This window comes from Heloderma suspectum, chromosome 3, assembly GCF_057233095.1.
Source record: "Heloderma suspectum isolate Gila_16-S chromosome 3, 16-S_ref, whole genome shotgun sequence".
Lineage (NCBI taxonomy): Eukaryota > Metazoa > Chordata > Lepidosauria > Squamata > Helodermatidae > Heloderma > Heloderma suspectum.
The window spans coordinates 102,939,266-102,952,887 of NC_139460.1; positions in this window are offsets into that span (position 1 = coordinate 102,939,266).

The window sequence follows — 13,622 nt, forward strand, 5'->3', positions numbered from 1 at the left end:
ATCCAAAAATCTCTCAGGCCTGTCACCTGGAAATCAAGGGATTTGCTGTAGCACCCGAAACAGTGTTGTTTGGTTCAAACCAGTTGACTGGAATACCTGCAGTACACTCCAAAATGTTTAGTAGCACTTCTAAGATTTGAATGGCTACATACATCACTCCATTTTATAGATCAGCCCTGCTCAGCGTGAAAGTCCTCCTTCTATTGCACTTATGCCCTATTGCCCAAATGTATGCATTGCTCAAGGCCTCAAGGACAACGTCTCATTGTTAGTGATAAAGGTGTTCTTAGATACCTACAACATGAGGATTCTGAACTAGCCTCACTCCTCAGTGGCTTTATTTCTGATTACTGTGAACTCAGAGAGCTCTGAGACATAGCACCAATGTTGTTGCCTTCTGGGCTGTTAATAATGGTGGCTGGCAGCCAGCTACACACTATAGTGAGCAGCTCTCTTCCTCCTCTAGAGAGAGAGAGAGAGAGAGAGAGAGAGAGAGAGAGAGAGAGAGAGAGATTTTAAAACTTGGGCATTTAATGTTTTTAAAGGATACAAGCAAGGGAAATGTAACCCTCCCAAAACATTTTGGGATATCCCCCCACCCCAACCCCAGCCACCCTTTCTGTGTGGTTTTAGAGCCAAATGTTTGACCCCAACTATTTTGGGCCACCTCTCTTCCTTTGCTGTCTGAACTTACAGGATCAAACTGTGGAAATATAATGGCTGAGCACCAAAGCAGTTGTAACCCTCATGAACTGATTGGTGGGGCAAAGTCCCTCAGGAGAGAACGCAGAGGAGGAAGAGAGTCCATTTGTTCTTCTTGGGACATGAATAATATTTCTGAGCTTTAACCACCTTGTATAAGGGTGATGACCTCCAAGCTGCAGTTTATAAATAAATTTGTAATTTGCTATTGTTGTCCTCTTGCTTTGGGCTAAAAGCAGTCTGAAGTGGAGTTAACTCTAATGTGAGCATGTGACCCACTCCTTGGTGAACCAGAAGAACAGTAGGACTGGCTGACTACAAGCTTTTCCAAGTAAGAATTACATAGTACTGTTTGGGTTCAAAGGGTCTATTGGTGCAATGTTCTTGTGTTAAATAGATGGCACTTAGCTCTACATGGGCAATTGCTGTAACTATGGTTCTAACTAGAGAAATTGACAAGTTCTATTCTAATGGAGAGAGCAATCGTATGATCCTCAGACAGTGTCTGGGGGATGTTGGAGATTTCAGATTCCTGGTTCTGAGGTCAGGGACAGTGCGCCAACCTCAGAGCTAGGAAACCGAGCTCCCCGCCCCCTCAGAGCCAGCATGGAGAGAACCACATTAGCTGCTTCTACCATACAAGCTCATGAATGTGAGCTCGTAGAAGGGTGGAAGGAGGTGTGCCAGTGGTCAAGGAGGAAACTGGGGATGCCGGGATCCAAACTAGCCCCAGCAATCCCCAGCCTTCTCCCCTCCCCCCCCCCCGAAGCCTACACTAGATGGGCAACAATTCCAGACTAGGTAAAATGCAGAGCAGGACGTGTGATGTGCCTCTTGCCTTTGTACTGGATACTCGTAAGCCTCCAAGTTTGGAGGCTCATGAGTATCAGGGCAGATCCAATAGGATTGCACTCTAAGTCCTATGAGACCCACACAGGCAGAGGTTATACAATCACCCTGCTAGAGTCTGCCTGAGGCTCACAGGCTTTTCAGTAAGGCGTAGTTGTGACCTTCTTCCTGTTTTGTGTCACCCAGAGTAGCGGGAGGAGGCAGCGGATACATGGCTGAATACATGGATACATGGCAACACCAGTTTGGGCATTTCCGTCGTTGAAAAATGCACATGTTATATATATGTAAGTGAGGATGGAATGAGCCGCTGATGCTGACAAAGTTCAGTTTGTTATTTATTCATTCCACTTATATCGTGCATTTCTACCAAAATTGGTGCTCAGGGCAGCTAACAATAATAAAGCCAAGATTAGAATTAAAAAAAACATAATTCAAACATAACACAAAAAACAAATACATTAAAAAACACACAACCATCAATACATGAACAGTACCCCAACCCAGTAAATCCCCTTTCAACAGCCTTCCTGCTGCTTGTGGTTTATTTAGTTAATGAGAGGCATACGCGTTCTGCTGCAGACCTAATATATGAATCTGCAGCTAGATGACAATAAACTCTCCTTCCTTCATGTTTGCTTTTGTTTGGCATTTGGATGGGGCCTGGCTCAGATTTTGTTATGTCAAAAATAACGTCTTTTTGTACCGGCGAGCGTTTCAATGACTTGGGTTGCACGTCTAAATAGCAGCCTTTTACAGTTGGTGTCAAGTTCTTCTAATAACACTTTAGGTCTCTTTGTGTGGCAACCTGCTTTTTGCTCCCCATAAAAGATGGCCTTGGGGATCCTGTCAAATGACATGGTGGCCAAAGGCCCTGACTGCCAGACTCAACTTGGATAGGGAAGGATTCTGTACCAGAGATGTTACACATCCCTTGAAAAGATCAGCACTTGGGATTATTATGAATGAAGCAAATAAGGGACTGTACCATTTACCAGCTCTGTATAAGTTTAAACAGTTAGACTCATGTATTTTTTATATAATCAAAAAGGAATATGAAAACCTCCATGCCTCTTAGACCAAGGCCAAACTGTCATGCCCCCACTGGAGAAATCCTCCTCAGATGAAGAGACAGAGCTCCCAGAAACCAAAGGCACCCCACAGTAGTCACTGTCACCAGACTACTAGGAGGAGGCTGGGCCTTCAGGGGAGATGGCTTCAGGTCCTTACCTGTCAGGGGGAGGGGGTTCTGCCTCTGAGGCCCCCAGGAGCATCGTCGCCTAAGTAGGGCTCCTGTGAGAAGGACTGTTTGCTTGCAAGGAAGGACTCCTCAAGAGAAAATGACTCCTCATGAGTAGGGCTCTGACCAGAGAGCTCTAATCTACTGCAGCTGAGGCCTAGGTGGGGCAGTAGGCTTTGGTGTTAAAAGCCTTCAGTGTCTGCCCGCCCAGTGCTGGAAATAACACTGTTTTTCCAATTTGTGTGCCTTCTATCTTGCCTCCTGGACCTTGCCCTGTGATTGGTGGTCTGCACTACTGATCCTGGGACTCCTTCTTGACTCTGCTGCTGGACTGTATAATGTATCTGACTGCCTAGGTGTGTATTGACCTCTGCCTGCTATCTCAACCACTCTTGCCTGAGCCTGGGCACACTTATCAGACTGCTTGCCTGTGCTTTGACCTTTGCCTGCTATCTTGACCACTCCTGCCTAGTGTGAACCCCATTGGACTGAAGCCTGACTGAGTGCTTGAGCACTTGCCGGCTTCACTGCCTTGCTTCTTGTGCTTGGTCTGCTGCCTTGCCTTGCAGCAGTCTTCTCAGAATCTGCTGCAGTCAAGGCAGGACACAAACACACAGCAGCCCTCCTGGGTATTATACAACAGTAACAAACTACTTAATTCCTTCATGGAATAAAGTAAACAGGTACATGCCAGATGTTGTGAAATATTAGTATCCTTGGGTATGAGCAGGCAGGTAAATCTGTGATCTTGGCTGTACTTTTCATGGTGGACTTGCATAATGTACACAACTTGTTTCACAGTAACTGTTCTTTAGATGCTTATATTACTTATATAAAGTATTGCATGGAGGAACTGAGCGGTGTGAGCTGGTCCTGATATGTGCTTTATGTTTATACAGTTTATGAACTGGTCCTGATTTTCTCTGGTTTATGCTTTATGTTTATTAATGACTTCCAAGTTAAGGTCTGAAATATTCTGTTGCTGGTAAAGCCCTATCAAAATTAATGATAATCAGTTGGGAGGTCAGAGAAATCCACAACAGAATCAAATTACTTTGGATTTCTATGGATCTGACCCATAGATTTCTCAGTGGACCAGCTTTTCCCAAATTGCATGGATACCATGGACTTGTGGACCATTTTTTAAAATTCCAGAATTTTAGGTAAATGTAGTCATAAAACCATATGTAAAATAAAAACAAAAACTAAGTGTGCATTTCCCCAATAGGCTAAAGCTTGAAAATGTGCATGGGGAGGATTTGTGAAAATTTGGGAAATTGGGAAAAATCAATTTTGGCTAATGAACACACAATGGAATGAAAGGCCCTGGACAAACTGTGAAATGCAAATGGAATGGTTTTTACAAGATCTGTACATCCCTAGTGATGAGTGTATTATGATACCTAGCAGTCTGTATTGTGGAGACTATAAAAATTTACATATATAATCTGAACATAAAATACAACCAGCCTGTGCTACACCATGTGTAAAATGTAAGTATAGTTTTCCAACACTGTATAATTCAGTTCAGGTACATATTTTTACTCTAGAGAATAAATTTTATTAAAATCACTAGGAGGTGTTTAATTATTGGAAGTGATTGCATGGTATAAGTTTGCAATGTAATATATTACTTACATTAAAAACCAGTTTCTTGTTAGGTGTTTTAACACATACCAATCTTCAATAGTATATCTCAATGTAATCTTACAAGTGCTGATTTATTCTTTGTTCTAGCAGTGAATAAGATATCGTATGATTGACGCTTTTGCAAATACAATATACAGAAACAATTTTTCTGTACTGAATTTCTGATATGATTCATTTTGCTGATTTTCTTTTATTTACTTGGCTCAGTAAATGATAGTTTGCTAGATCCAAGAAGTACATGAGTCTTGTATCAAGCAAAGCCTGTGAGAATTGTGTGTACCCACTGGCTGCATTCACACAAAATGCAAAGCCAGAATTCTTCAGAATCCTGGCTTATCGTTCATGAGCAAGCATGTTGATGTACGCTGCCCAAAGGCTCCCACTTGGCTCCTCCTGCAAGCAGGATCTGCTAAATTTATCAGAAACTTACCAGGCAGAAAAGCTTAGAGTTATACCTGAGTCTGGATCCTGGCTTGTCACCCTGGATCCAGAAGCCAACTTTCTACCTTGGCTTCAAGCTCTGGTTTGGTTTGTTAGGTGAGTGACAAGCCAGGAGTCCCAGTTCAGACATAATGCTAAGCTTTTAGGATTGCAGCCTAGAAATTGTAACTTGTGTAAAAATAGAGTGAGGAAGGCAATCATTTGAGATTAGAGGCTTCTTCCAGGGTTGCAAATGATAAACTATTGGTCTTCCTTCTCTGAGAAATGGGCTGTGCTAATTTTTAAGTAAGGAATTGTTTATAGGGCATTTCCCCATCTTCCTGATTAGGCAGTGTAACAGCACACAAATGGGAATTCCCAGAGAAAGACTTTTGCTATGAGTTGCACTTTGCTCAGCATAGAAAGGAACACCCTTGCATTCTGCAGCCTCTGTTTGTCCTGTGACAGTTCTGTCCTGTACATACCTGCCTGGCTGCAGCAATGGATTGGGAGAGTTATGTGGACAGTTGAAATGATGCCTGGAACAGGCAGCTGGGATCCACCAGCAGAGGCTGCAAGAACTGGGATGGCTCCCAGGGGGCTAAAGATCATTTCTCTGACAATAAGGATCTGAGCTTAATTGAGTCATTAATTACCAGAGCAGGGGTGATGACTACAGAAGCCTCATCCCTCAACTGTGAGCTAGAAGGATCTAAAATGCAGAGTACTAGACTGGAGCTTGACATTTGAAAGCACCAGACTTCCCTATGTAGGAAAAACGTTTGTCATTCTAAAGGGCAACTTACAGAGGCAATGAAAAAATTAAATAGCTAAGGACACAATCCTCTGCATGTTCAGACAGAAAAAGTCCTGCAACTCCCAGCACTCCCCAGCCAGCATCCCCCCCGTCAGCTTTAAGTGCAGCTCCCACCATGCACTGCCATTGATTTGCTATAGCAGCAAAAAAAAATTAATGAAATGGATGGCAACAGACCACAATGGTGGCTGAACAGGGACAAATTTAGCTTTAAAATACAGTGTGCACTTTGTTTTGGCATTTTTAGGCAACTGTCACATTTTGCTGCTCAGATTTAGTGGCAAGCCACTAATGGTCTTGCTGCTGCCATTGCTGCAGTTTGATGGTGCACGGCAGCAATGGGGCCCCTGTGGGCGTTCCATGGTGTTGAAATTGGCACAACGCTACTCCCCTTACCCACACTACAGATGGATGGGGGTGAGACGCTTGTGTGTGGCTGGCTCCTGGGAATAGGAGAGATGAGGTTGTAGCTCTGCCATGTTGATGCCTGCCTTGTTCAGACCAACACTGAGAGGTTGCTATCGGCTAGCAATGTAAGGCCAATAGTCCTTAACTAAGGACTGCCTGGCTTAGCTTGGCAACCACCACTCTTCCCAATTATTGCAATGTAGAAATTAACTGGCTGCTATTGGAGCCAAGTCTGATTTTTACTTTGACCCAAATTAGTAATAAGATCAAGGTTGCTGTTGTTGTTCGCCTCCTCTATGCTGCAGTGTTGGAAGGAGTCCTTTGTGCTTGGCTGTGTTTTCATTCCTTTGAAATGTCCTTTAAATAAGTCACAGCTTGCAGCTTAAGGAGTGGTATAATTATTCAGGGTACATGGGTAGCACCATGAGGCATCACTTCAAGGGTGCAGGTTTTAATAGAGCCAGTTCTCGGGTCTATTCAGCTGATGGTTATAGGAACCAGAACTTCCTTAGGACTGCTCATCTCACCCATTCATATCTTATTGGCTTGAAGGGTGTTTAGCCAGTTCTTCTCCAGTGACATTTGATGTGTCAGGGATGTCACAGGAGTTTGGGGGGGGGGAGAGGTGAAGCCTAGCAGATTCTCCCTCCCACTCAGCCTCCAGTCTGTGGACTGCTGCCATTTACCCATCCTTGTTCAGCTCCCTGGACAAGCTGCTGGACAGTCAGTGGGTACCCAGCAAGTGGCTGCCCAACCCCTCAGCAAGCCACCATTTTGCAGAAAAATGGTGGCTCGTTGTTTTATGTAAAAGGCCTTTTATGGAAATGGTGGCCATTTACGTAAGATTACAGGTGTGAATGGTCCATTGATGCCTGTAATCTTGCATAAAAGGCTGCTTTATTGTTACCATTTGCATAAAAGGCTTTTTCCGTAAAGCAAGCTGCCATTTTTACACAAAATGGTGGCTCACTGAGGGGTCCAGTGGCCGGGTGCCCATGGACCACTCTGCAGCTTGTCCAGGGAGCCAAATGGGCAGGTAAGTGGAGGTGGTACAGAGAGTGGCACATGGGGCAGGTGTAGGGTGGTTCATCCATCCCTAGCGTCAGCTATGAAGAACAAAGTAGGGATGTATGAAAGTTACTTACCTTTTCGAAGGGTGACATTCACAGTGGGGGGGCGGCACTCCATCCCTCCCCCTGAAATTTTCTCCGGCTGGCTCCACTCCATGGCAATTCTGCGGAGCTGCCAGCCAGGGCCACCTGCAGCTGGACATCCGGCCACTGGGCAACCTGCAGGGATACAAATGGCAGCTGCTGTAGCCGTCGCCTTTTGCGTCCCTGTATTTTGCCATGATAGGCTAAGTAAATATTTACTTAGCCTTTCACGGCAAAAAAACAACAACAACAGCAGCAAACGGAGGTGGCTACGGTGGCTGCCATTTGCGTTCCCTTTTTTTTTGGCCGTGATAGGCTATGTAAATATTTACATAGCCAATTACGGCAAAAGAAATTGGCATAAATGGCGGCCACTATGCCATTTGCACCCCTCTCTTTTGCCGTAATAGCCTATGTAAATATTTACGTAGGCTATCATGGCCAAAAAAAAAGGGAACGCAAATGGCGTTCCCTTAGTTTTGCCATGATAGGCTACGTAAATACTTACGCAGCCTATCACAGCTTCCTCAGGGATGCAAATGGCATCCCTGTGTCAGCTGTGATAGGCTACGTAAATATTTACGTAGCCTTTCACAGCTATAGTGATGAAGCGAATGGCGGCCGCGGATGTGGCCACCATTCGCAAAGCAGCGCGAACAGCAGCAGGTAGGTATCCCATTTCATGTGCTTTTCGTGGGGCAGGGGGGTAGGGGGGCTTCGTTCCGCCACGGATTTCAGGGGGCCGAATGCACTGGCATTCGGCCTCACCGAGATCCATAGCAGAATTCTCTGACATCCCTAGAACAAAGGCAGAACAAGAACAAGGGTGGGATCTCCTAAATGTAGGAATGGTGAGCAGGGAGAAGATTGATTCTCTGCTGTTTCATCCTATAAGACTAGATACAAGCACTGGGGATGCGAATGTAATGCACTTTTAAATTAAAGTTTCAATCCACTGCTGATGTTTTAATATAAAAAAAATGTGGCCCATGTTTAATCCAATAACTTTTGTCTCACATCTTCATTCTTCTGAATCCAAAATGAGGATTCTCTGGCTCCTTGTTTGAAAAGTCTAAGACACTAGCTTTGAGGGCAGAGTCAGATATCAAGTGTCTTTTCCCTTAGGGCAGCTTACTGTCCTTCCAACTGCTCATCAAGCAGGCTTGAGGAGGAGCAAGGGACCTCTGAGGAAAGCAGTTCATGAATACATTTGCAGGTTACTCTCCATGTCATCTGAAGACTGGGTCATGACAAGTTCCTGACAGCATAGTTGACTGACAGGGACCAGTACTAATTGCAATGGTAAAGTCAATCCCTGAAGTGTCAGGCTACCTGGATGTTCCCTGAAAATCACCTAGGCCTTGAACCAAACATGTTCAAGTTCTGAAAGTTTTTGTCCTACAAAATTGTTTAAGCTCTCTGGTGTCTATAGTTGAAAACACCTGGTCTAATTTTGTTGGCAACATTGGTCTAATGTCCAAATGATAAATCAACACTGTCAAATGATATGCAGATGTAGATGACACTATATTACAGTTCATCTCTAATTATTGAGCAGCATTGTACTGCTTTGTTCTCTAGGGCTTGATGTGTTTGTGTGTTTACCAAACATCATCATAAAATTGCTTCTATGGAAGAAGCATTCTGATTATCTAGTGAGCATTCTAAAGGGCTGCAGGAACCAATTTGCATTACAAAGCACAGTTGTTATTGTGTTCAGTGTTCATAAATATGCTGTTAATAATACACGTATTCTGCAGAGTGTATGCTTCTTTTTTACTGTAGGGGGGAGCTTAGATTTAAATAATGGCATGAATGTCACAAAACTAAGTTGTGCTATGTTGCCACTGTGCCTGCCACTCAATCCTGCAACAACACAAGTAAGGGTAGAATGGGAGCAAGCAAAAAGCCCTGATTTAAATAGTAATATAATGTGGTGCAAAGCAGTGTAGTGCTATTACAGTTCCTAATTGTGCTGACACCATTGCTGACCTCAAAAAGCTATTCCGGAATTGCTGACAGATGCTGAGTGGGTGCATGGCACAGTGCAAAAACTACTTGTGGATTGAATAACTTTACCCAAGAGTACATTGGAACCAGCCCTAGCCTGCTTAATAGATAATATAATCTATCCTGAATTTGACACTCAGCTTGTTTACTTGGAAGTATGGTCCATTGTAGTAAGTGTGCATGGACTAAAATGCCAGTGTTCTTTGTTAATGGCCCAAGAGAACAAGTGAGGGATCTTGGTTGATTCTCTTGCCTCAAATTGAATATGATACCCTTTATGGATTTTAAACAATGTTTGAAAACACTTAAAGGAGCTTGTGTAAAATATGTCAGGCATACATAATACATAGCACTGAAGTCAATTATAAAAACACCCACTGAACTTATATGAATATGGGTTGGGTTCATGACATTTATTGAGGTGCAGTACATTCACACTATTAAATGTGTTTAATAGCTAAATATTGACTTACTAGAAATTTGAATAAACCAAAATACTGTTAACATATGATGAAAAGTGATTACATGGGCCACAGAATTTGGATTTCAGATAGTAGCTTTCAAATTGGGATAAAGAAGTCCTTAGAATCCTTAGACCAAATATTTCCAGTAGAGATGTGTGATGCTGGGAATTCTGTTCTATTTAAGCCCAAAGGGATTCCACAGTGTTTCCATTCCAGTAAGGGTGGTAACTTTAGCAGATTTTTTTTTCCAATTCTGGAATTTTTTTGTGTATATTTTTTCTGGCTTCCACCATTTGTGCAAATGGTAATTTGCACAAATTGGATTTTGATGGGTTGGGGGGATCTTTAAATTTCTGCAAGTGGGGTCGTAATATTTTAATATATATTTTAAATTGGTGATCTTGCGGAAGTGCACATGATCAGAAGTCCGCTGGTCTGCTATGTAGTCCTGGAGAAGCATATTCCCCTCTTGTAAATATCCTTGTCAATTTCAACTTGACCACACTACTTTGTTGTGCCCAGCAGAGCCATATTCAGTAATTGTCAAAATACTTGTCAATTTCATTCTCCACTTGTGCTTTCTGAGTAAAGAGGTAATTGAGAAGTTCTTTGACAAGTATATATATATAATGGAATATGGCTCTGCTGGGCTAAAGGAAGTAGTGTGTGGCAAGGATGAAACCATCAAGGACATTTACAAGAGGGGAATATGCCTCTCCTGGGCTACATAGTGGACAGGTGGACTTGCGATCATGTGCACTTGCGCAAGATCACACACACACACAAGACCCTATTTGTGCAAATGTAAAGACCCCCCCCCAATCCAATCTGTGCAAATTACCACCATTAAAAAACAAACGGAATCTGGGTATTACCTCCACTCACTACAGATCAAATCAATACCAATGGGGGAAAATGGAATGAAAATTAGAAAGATCTGTAGAGTTTTCACCCCCCAAATGGAGTTCTAACATATCTCTAATTTCCAGTGCTGCAAATAACATATCTACAGGTTAAATTTTAAACTGGCAGGATGTCTAGTTCATGCTGGTTGCAACCAATAGGGTGTTGCAAATGCACACCATGATATATGAACTTCCAGTTCTGGCCCACCCACCCTTTTTTCTTTTCTTTCACAACCTCCTGCTAGAATGTACTCAAGGCATGTCTGCCATAGTTGCCACTTAGCAGGGGGTAGAGGACGGGTGTAGCATGCAGGGCCTGCTCCAGATACTACAACTGCTTTTGAGCCTTTGAATAGCACAGGTGGATCTTAGTTTCACTTAGACAATTAGTTCCCTTCTGTGAAACGTACATGAGCATTGTTTAAATGAGTATATGAGCATTGTTGAAAAGGTCAAATTTTATACTTGAGTCACTACTCGCATTAGTAGGTGGCACTCGGCAGTCCATGCTTACAAAGTAAAAGCTTTAAACATATATGTTTATTGCCTTTAGGGTTACATTAATTAGTGATTTAGCTGACAGATTAATTATTGGCCTTGAAATCTTCTTCAACAATTCCTGAAAAGACTGTTTAAAGTGTGTGTTGTGTGCTACTGTTAGCCACATTGCTGGGTAAAACACTATTATCATACAGCACATGACTGTATGATAATAGTGGTTCATTAATTACACAGAATGCAGAGTTCATTGTGGATTATACTAAAATGTGTTTAAAAACCACATATTTCAATATAAGACTGCCTTTCAACAAACATATAAGGGCATTTATCATTTGTGCCATTCAGATGAATTGTTATGGATCCTCCAATTTTTTTCTTTGCAGGACAGAATTCTATTTTAGTGCTTCCACTGCTCCCCCACCTAATTCTTCTTAGTGCTCCATCATTTTTTTTTTGAGAAATTTGATATTCAATGCAGTATTATTTTTGTGTGTGTAGAGGGGAGGGTCCATGACCATCTTTTTCTTTAACTTATGATGGCCAAAACACTGATACTATATATCTGCTGGAAGGAAAATTATAAGGGTTGTATTTTTCTGTTATTAAAATTTACTTGATAAAGACTTGCACACTCTTGTGCATTTTTATGCTTTTTTGTTACCATTGTTTCCATGATCTGCTGCTTCATCACCATTTTCAGTTGACTTCAAATTGATTTTTCACTGCATGATCTCAGCCAATCAAGGAGCATGGAGTGAACATGATGTCACAACTAGGGATGTGTGAATCAGCAAAACTCGAACTTGCTGAAGTTCTCTGAACATCTCTAGGCTCTTTTTGACTTTAGTCTGTATCAAATTGCAAGCCTTTTTTTTTCTTTTCACATGAAAATCTGGATATTTTCATGCACATTTTTCAAATCTATACATTCTGTCAAACTCAATTTTTTGGTTTGCAAATCTCTTTGCAAGCTCAGAAACGTGTGTCGTTCAACCACAGATTGTGTTAGAGTCTGTGCTCGGTCCAGAAGTTGCAAACTGGGCAAATCCTGATTAAAAAATCCGTAACTGAATCACATTATTCATACATTCTTAGTCACAGTTCCACCTAGTTATCTGGTGATGTCACTGAGGCTAAATGCCCTAGCTGTGAACAGAGGGGGGTGGGAGTAAGAGAAGGTCTGCACATCCATTGCCCAGGCAACTGGGCTGATGATCTCTAGTTTGCTGTACTGTGCTGGCTGTCATTGCCTGCCATGTTTATGATGAGCTGGGATCATATGAAGAAGAAAAAGGAGTTGCTATGTAATCATATGGTACACTGCAATTTAATTATACTGAAAGTTGTTTTCTTATTGTTATGTTCCAAGTGTATTTGGCTAAACTGTAGAGCCAAAAATGTACTGAATGTAATGGTCTTCTAGTCCTTATTCTTTTCCTCAGTTTGTGATTTCACATGCAGCTTATAAATAATAAGCTGCCAGTGTGGTGTAGTGGCAAGAGTGTTGGACTGGGAGCTGGGAGATCTGGGCTGTAGTCCCCACTCAGCCATGGAAGCTCACTGGGTGACTTTGGGCCAGTCATAGACTCTCAGTCCAAGGGAACAATCCTACGTCCCCTAGACAGGGCTCCAAGTTCAGAGCTGGCACGCTCCCCTCCCCATCATAGCTGACTGCCTCTCCGCATTCAGTAAATGGAAAACAGAGATTGGAGAAAGGAGGCATTCCTGGGAGTGGGCTGGGGAAGAGGTTGGGGCAGCTGGCTTATGCCTTTTCCTATTGCCTCCCCAGCCTCTTTCCTCCCCCTCCCTGAAGCCTCAGCTAGACAGGCAAAATCACCTGTCTAGTTAAAATGCAGAGAACCCATATCACTAGATCCGCTTCCCCAGGAAGGGAAACAGCCAACATCAGCCAACACTTGGCAAAGGCTGGTTTTAACCTTTAAAGTCTTAAATAATTTGTTCCTAAGTTACTTAAAGGTCCATCTTCATCCATACCAGTCTGCCACACTCTGAGGTCATCAATAGAGATGCTTCCCTCTTACCCACCACCAAGGGCAGTTAGATCGGTGAGCACAAAGGATAGGGCCTTTTTGGTAGTGGCCCCTTGCCTCCTAAATGAGCTTCCATCAGGGGTAAGTCTGACCCCTTCTTTACAGGTATTCAGGAAAGCTCTGAAGAGAAGATCCACTTATTTTTTCTTTTAAAATTTTTGATTTTGTTGATAATCACTGTTTTGATTGAATTCTATTGTTTTTTATTGTTTCTTTTGCCTTTAGCATTTGGAAGGTTCCAACCTTTAAATATAATTCAAATCCATCCATCCCTCAATAAGTGAATTATAAGGACTAACTGCCTGTTAAAAGAAGCAGGCAATCATTTACTGCAAATGTTTATACAAGAAAGATGCAACAGCCAAGCTTGGATACAATGGTAATCCTACCATCTTTCTGTGTCCAATCCTAATCCTCCCTTGGACATCAATTAGAGAGAAACCAATTCTCA